Source organism: Ovis canadensis, chromosome 3, assembly GCF_042477335.2.
Source record: "Ovis canadensis isolate MfBH-ARS-UI-01 breed Bighorn chromosome 3, ARS-UI_OviCan_v2, whole genome shotgun sequence".
Classification (NCBI taxonomy): Eukaryota; Metazoa; Chordata; class Mammalia; order Artiodactyla; family Bovidae; genus Ovis; species Ovis canadensis.
In genome coordinates, this window is record NC_091247.1 from 215,635,331 (window position 1) to 215,642,337 (window position 7,007).

Below are 7,007 nucleotides of genomic sequence, written 5' to 3' on the forward strand. Positions count from 1 at the left end.
GCTGGTCCTGGAGCACCGGAGTGTCTGCTCGCCCAGCTTAGGGCACTTGGGATTAAAGGCTGATCCCTGTTACCTGTGGCTCCCCTGGGAAGACTGATTGGGGATGTTAGAACAGTGGAACTTTCCTCTCTTTGAGTCCCAGGAGCACATTGATCACAGGCTGGTTTCTCCAGGCTATTTTTTTCACTCAGGGTCTTTGCATTTTCCATTCTGCTCATGAAACCTCACACCCCTGTGGGCTCCTCTGTCAGATCTGTTCTCTGTCTCACTCTTCGGTTTCCTTTCTCTTCATTTTTTCCATCCTCCTGCCTTTCCCCAGCCTCCTCTACTCTTCAGGAGGGTCCTCTCGAGTGGGAAGCCACACAGGGGTGTGATCTGAAGAGGTGCTTGTGCAAAACCATCCCATTGGCTATATCCAACCAAGTGCCTGAATTCCCCCCCCCCCCGCCCCCCCGAGAGAGTCCTGGGGATCTGAGGATTCTGCTGCCACCAGTACCTGCATTCCCAGATTATGGTCTGTATCTTCACTGTTGGTCTTTTTTTTTTCCTGCATGGCTTTGCCAGATCTTAGTTCTGAGATAAGGAATTGAAACCTGGGGCCTCAGCACTGAAAACAAGGAGTCCTAACAACTGGCGTGCCTGCTAATTGCTTCAGTCACATCCAACTCTTCAGTCATGTCAAGTGGACTGTAGCTGGCCAGGTTCCTCTATCCACGGGGATTCTCCAGGCAAGAATACTGGAGTGGGTTGCCATGCTCTCCTCCAGGGGAGCCTCCTGACCCAGGGGTCAAACCTGCATATCTTACTGTTCTGTACCACTAGCGCCACCTGGGAAGCCCCCTAACTACTGGACCACTAGGCAATTCCCTTCCCTGTTGGTCTTAAACTTTAAGGCAGCCTCAGAGAGAGATATAGGGATGGAGAACGAGAAGAACGAGGAGGAGTTGGGGACCTTTAGGGAGAAACTTGCCAAAGAGGGAATTGAGGATGCTGAGAACTAACCGCCTCCACTAGACCCTGGGCTCCCGCACAGGAGGCCTCTTTCCTCTGGGCCAAGGCCCGTCTCTTCCTCTACTCTTCACTCTCTGGGGGCGGTAGGGAGGGGCGGGGAGGCAGGAGCAGAGTCTGCCTGGCTCTGCTGGAGAACCCCTGGCCAGGAGTCAGACTTTTGGCCCCAGCTCCTCTGGACGAATGGAGTGACTTCGTCTGCCTTTTGCGCTATTTGCACCAACTTCCGGTGGGCCTTGCCTGTCCTGGATCTTGCTCTGGACCGGACAGTCTTTCCTGTTCTCCACTCACCTGTGGCTGCAGCCTGCTGACTTCTCCCCATTGAGTCCTCCACCACCACTTTCTCTTTGGGGATTCAGCTTCTCCCCACCCCTCGGCTGGTGCCGAGATGCATGATCTTTTCCCAGAAAGGTCCCTCCCGTTCTTGGATCTCCGGAGACAGAAGTCCTTCACCTCTGATGACTCTCATCACTCTGGGGAAGGTAATCTGGAGCAGGGGCGGAGGCTTGGCCATCAACTGAGGTTCCCCTTGCTCCATATCCCTAGACAGGACACCCCGTGTCTTCTGGTGTCTTCTGGTGAGGACAGGTCCCGCTTAGAGAGGGAAGAACCGTGCCCTGGACTTGCAAGGATTCCTGTGGGTTGGATGTGAAGGTCACCTCTGCTTCTGCTTCCTCTTTCAACGGAAGCCTTGTTCCTGTCTCTCTGCTCCTGGGTGTTCCCATACCTCTGCCCTGCCACAGGCCCCGGATGGGGGACACAGGCCCATCTTGGATTTTCCCCCAAACCACCTAAAAGCAGAAGGCTGTTAGGTCTAAAGCTTTTCTGAATCTTTAGATCTCGTGAGGGTACAAGGTAAAATTGCATTTGGATATTCTGGCTTTTGAATGTGAGAAGCCTCTAGAAACTAGAAAGAGCAAGACAGGACTTCCCTGGTGGCCCAGTGGTTAAAAATCTGCCTTATAATTCAGGGGATGCAGGTTCGATCCCTGGTCTGGGAACTAAGATCCCATATCCCACATGCCTCGGGACAACTAAGACTGCATACTGAGCCCAAGTGCCACAGCGAAGACCTGACTCAGCCAAATAAATAAATAATAAAAAAGGAAAGGAAAAACAAGACAAAAAATCAAGGGAACAGAGTCTCCCCCGGAGCCTCCAGAAAGAAATAGCCTGTGACACTTCGATTTTAGCCAAGTGATATCCATTTCTGGCTTTTAACCTTCAGAACTCCGATAGTAAAACTTGCATTCTTTTCAGCTACTGAGTTTGTGGTAATATGTTACAGCAGCCACAGAAAACGACAGCATATAGATCCTCTGGCATTTGTTCGAGATTTACTAGGTGGGCTAGTTGTTGTTGTTCAGTTGCTAAGTCATGTCTGACTCTTTTTGACCCAATGGACTGTAGCATGCCAGGTTCCTCTGTCCTCTACTATCTCCAGAGGGTTTGGTCAGATTCAGGTCCATTGAGTCGGTGATGCTATCTAACCATCTCATCCTCTGCCACCTGCTTCTCCTTGTGCCTTCAATCTTTCCCAGCATCAGGATCTTTTCCAATGAGTCGGCTCTTCCCATCAGGTGGCCAAAGTATTGGAGGTTCAGCTTTAGCATCAGTCATTTTCAGGGCTGGTTTCCTTTAGGATTGACTGGTTTGATCTCCTTTCAATCCAAGGGACTCTCAAGAGTCTTCTCCAACACCACAGTTCAAAAGCTTCAATTCTTCGGTGCTCAGCTTTCTTTACAGTCCAACTCTCAAAGTCATACATGGCTACTGGAAAAACCATAGCTTTGACTATACGAACCTTTGTTGACAAGATGATGTCTCCGCTTTTTAACACACTCTCTAGGCTTATCATAACTTTCCTTCCAAGGAGCAAGTGTCTTTTAATTTCTTGGCTACAGTCAACATCTGCAGTGATTCTGGAGCCCAAGAAAGGAAAATCCGTCACTGTCTGGGATCCTCCAGACCCACCTTGACAGGAGGATCCCAGGATAAGTGAAGCAAGTATGTCTCAGAATCTCAGACTGGTGGTCTAAGAGCATCTCTGTCAGTTACTACCTGGATCATCTCAGGTGAGTCCCGGAGCCTCTCTGAACTGAGTCTGCATCTGCTTGGTGATAATGTCATGTTGGGAGAATTAATCTTAACAACATGAATGAAAGGGGCTTCCCAGGTGGCACAGTGATAAGGAATCCACCTGCAATGCAGGAGGTGCAGGATATGTGGGTTCAATCCCTGGGTTGGGAAGATCTCCTGGAGTAGGAAATGGCAACCTGCTCCAGTATTCTTGCCAGGAAAATTACATGACAGAGCCTGGCTGACTATAGTCCAGGGGGTCCCAAAGAGCTGGACACAACTGAGTGACTGAGCACAGCAGCATATGAAAGAAATGCCTTGCCCACTTTGTGCACTCAAGAAGTGTTCATTCCTTCCCTTCCTTTCTTGGAGTTTGAGGCTGTGAGTCCCAAGACACAGGATTGAGAGAACAACCCTTTAACCTGGGAATGAACCGAAGGAGCGTGAAAGAGACGAAGACTCAGTGGATGAGCCAGCTATTTGGAGTGGTATATGTGTTCCACGTGGTACACTCAGATGGCTCTTGTTATGCAAAAAAGCGATGCTACAAGGAGGTAGCAGCCACTTCCCCTCCCTGTGGGCTCCTGCACCCTGGCATTTCCTGGTTTCTCTTGCCCACCCAAATGAGTGACGACTGTACACACACCAGTCTCGGCAGCTCTGTGATTTCCCCAAGCTGTCACTGAGTCTAGCAGCACGGTGAGCCTTGTCAGTAACTTGCCTTCGTTCCCCACTCCTGGCCTGTCAGCTGAGCCTTTACCTCTCACGGCCAGTTCACCTCCCAGTTATGTGCTGCAGCCAGCCAGCACTGTCCAGTCAAAGCCCGACTGTTAAATTGTCAAGAATCTTGTGAGCTCGCTACGCGTTAGTAGCTTGAAACTGGCCGCCGTGGGAGTACTCACAACCACATAAGCCAGAAAATGCTACAAACCGAGAGAGCTGCTGTTAAACGGTTACCACCACATGGCTCCTAAAAGTGAAACTGGCTCAGTCATGTCCACCTCTTTGCCACCCCCATGGACTATACAGTCTATGGAATTCTCTGGGCCAGGATACTGGAGTGGGTACCGTTCCCTTCTCCCAGGGATATTCCTAACCTCGCTAAGGTTGGGCTCAATCCTTGTCTTTATCCTGTTTTAGATCCTGGGAAGGCAGAGTTCTTTCATCAGGGGCCCAGGCCCATTCCTTCTAACTTCTGCTTAGAACCGCTAGAGATGAGCCCCTGTCTTACTACTCCAACCTTCTCCGATGGCTCAGTGGTAAAAATTCTGCCTGCCAATGCAGGAGACACAGGAGACGTGGGTTCGATCCCTTGGGGTAGGAAATGGCAACCCACTCCAGTATTCTTGCCTGGGAAATCCTATGGACAGAGCACGGAGGGCCACAGTCCATGGGGTCGCAAAGATTTGGACATGATTAAGCGTGAGCAAAGAGAGCTACCTTAATGTTCCAACCTGCTTAGGCTCCCAGACTAGCAGAGCTGGAAGGGAGGTTTCTTTTTCTTTTCCTTTTTTGGCTGCATGGGATGTGGGATCTTAATTCCCCCACCAAGGATCCAACCCACACCCCCTACAGTGGAAGGAAGTTCGGACTCTCAATTGCTGGATCACCAGGGAAGTTGAAAGAGGTTTCTGATCCTGTGTGTCCATCCCCTTATGTTACAGACATCAGAACCATGGACCCAAGAGGCAGGATGACTAGTTCTTTGTGGCAGAGTCAGGAGGTCGTACAGGTGCCCTGAACCCCTGCCTACTGCTGACGGTAGCATTTACAGAGCCAGCATGTACTGTTCCGCGCACATGCTGGGCTGAATTCTCGTAGGCAGATACTCTCAGCCTGCAGACTTGCCCAGCTACTTTCCCTGAACCTTTCTGCTGGCCCTTTCACAGACACTGTTCTCTGCCTTTTTGCTCTTTGAAAGCACCTCAGTTTCTTTCTTTACTTTTCTTTCCCTAAATTGAAGTTTAATTACAAGCGTAATATATTTATGTGTGCTGTGTGCTAAGTCACTTCAGTTGTGTCCGACTCTGCGACCCTGTGGATTGTAGCCTGCCATGTGAATATATTCATAGCATCTCTTTATAGAAAATTCATAGGTATTCATATTCATATGCATTCATATATGAATATATTCATAGTATCTCTTTATAGAAAATTAAACCAGTGAAATCTGTCAATTCCACCAGAAATTAAATGCACTAAAGATTCTTGTACATATGCTCCAGGAGATACATGCCAGAATTTTCAAGCACTACTATGGGTAATAGCAAAAGAAAAAGAAAAGAACCCATCAGGCTATAAGTGATTGAATAATAAATGAGTTTTACTTGAATAATAGATGATTAATAAATGATAGATTCCCCTAACAGAATATTCACCTAAGGGAATACTTTCAAGGAATGGAAATGAGTGACCTGCATGAAGTCACATCAATAATATGGTTGAGTCTTAAAAATATAATATTGAATGACAATGTGAATGCATTCCTTAATGCCAGTGTATCATATGCTTAAAAATGCTTCTAATGGTCAATTTTAGGAAACTCCCTGACGGTCTAGTGGTTAGGAATCCGTACTTATATTGCAGTGGGCTGGATCCCTGGTCGGGGAACTGAGATCCCATAAGCTGTGCAGCCAAGAAATAAAGTTAATTTTATGTTATGTATATTTTACTGCAAAAAAACAAGCAAACAAATAAGCAAAACTGTAATACTGAGCGATATTGAGTGAGAGAACCAAGACACAGAAAGGAACATGATAAGACTCCATATATATGAGGTATAAAACCAGGCAAGACTAAGTTTTGTTGTTAGGATACATACACACATAGGAGGTAAAGCTCGAAGGAAAAGCAAGGGAGTGCGAGACACTGCGCCCCCTGCCGGGGAAAAAGGGTATGATCAGGAAACATCTACGTTTCATGGGGAAGTCCTGGTCTCAGCATGGGTTTTCATGTGATTTCTGTACATTATTTTGTATATTTGGTACAGCTCACAATATAAATCTTAAAAATACATTTATATATTCATATACATATGCAAATAAGACACCTGATAAAATCAACTTCGAAACCACTCTGAAGGGAAGTGCCCTTGGCACCCAGGCATGGCATTTGAACTTGAGATTCAAAATCAGAAAATGTACCTGAAACAGTTTGACTTAGGGCACCTGTTTCCATCTGGGTCAGGCATTAAAACCAAATATTTGAACTTAGATCTAGAGTTCCTAGTTACTCTATATAAAATATTGTAGCAGGATTTAAAAAAATAATGAAACAATTTAAATCCCATTGCTCTTACTAAATATATTATTGCTAAATATTGTTATATTGTATAAGATTTCATTATATATTAATGTTTTAGTGAGAGTAAGAGAGATCTTCTGTGTTGTAAATAAGCAAAAATAATATTATTTCTAAATGTTGTTTTCCCCAACTTAATTTTTATTTTGGCCACACAGCTTGTGAGATCTTAGTTCCCAGCCAGAGATTGAACCCCGGCTCACTGGGCCACCAGGGAAGTCCCTCAAAATTTGCCAATTAAAAAAAATTTTTTTTTTTTTTTTTTGGTGGTGCCACATGGCTTTTGGGATCTCAGTTTCCTGATCAGGAGTTGAAACTGGGCCATGGCAGTGAAAAACCCAGCATCCTAACCACTAGGCCACCAGGGAGCTTGTTTTCCTCAACTTTCTGTCATCCTTTTTTATTTAAAAAATTAGAAGTGAAGATGGAAAAAATATTGAACAATTACAGATAAGACTCAAATTCACTTTGATTGACCTCAGTCTCTGTCGTCCTCTCCCTGCCCCTCAGGAGTAATCATTAAGATTAGTGAGGATTCTTGCAGAACTTTCTCTAAACAAACAAATTCTATGTGTGTATTTTTGATTTAGGAATGTTCATGGCCCCAAATGAGGAAAGGT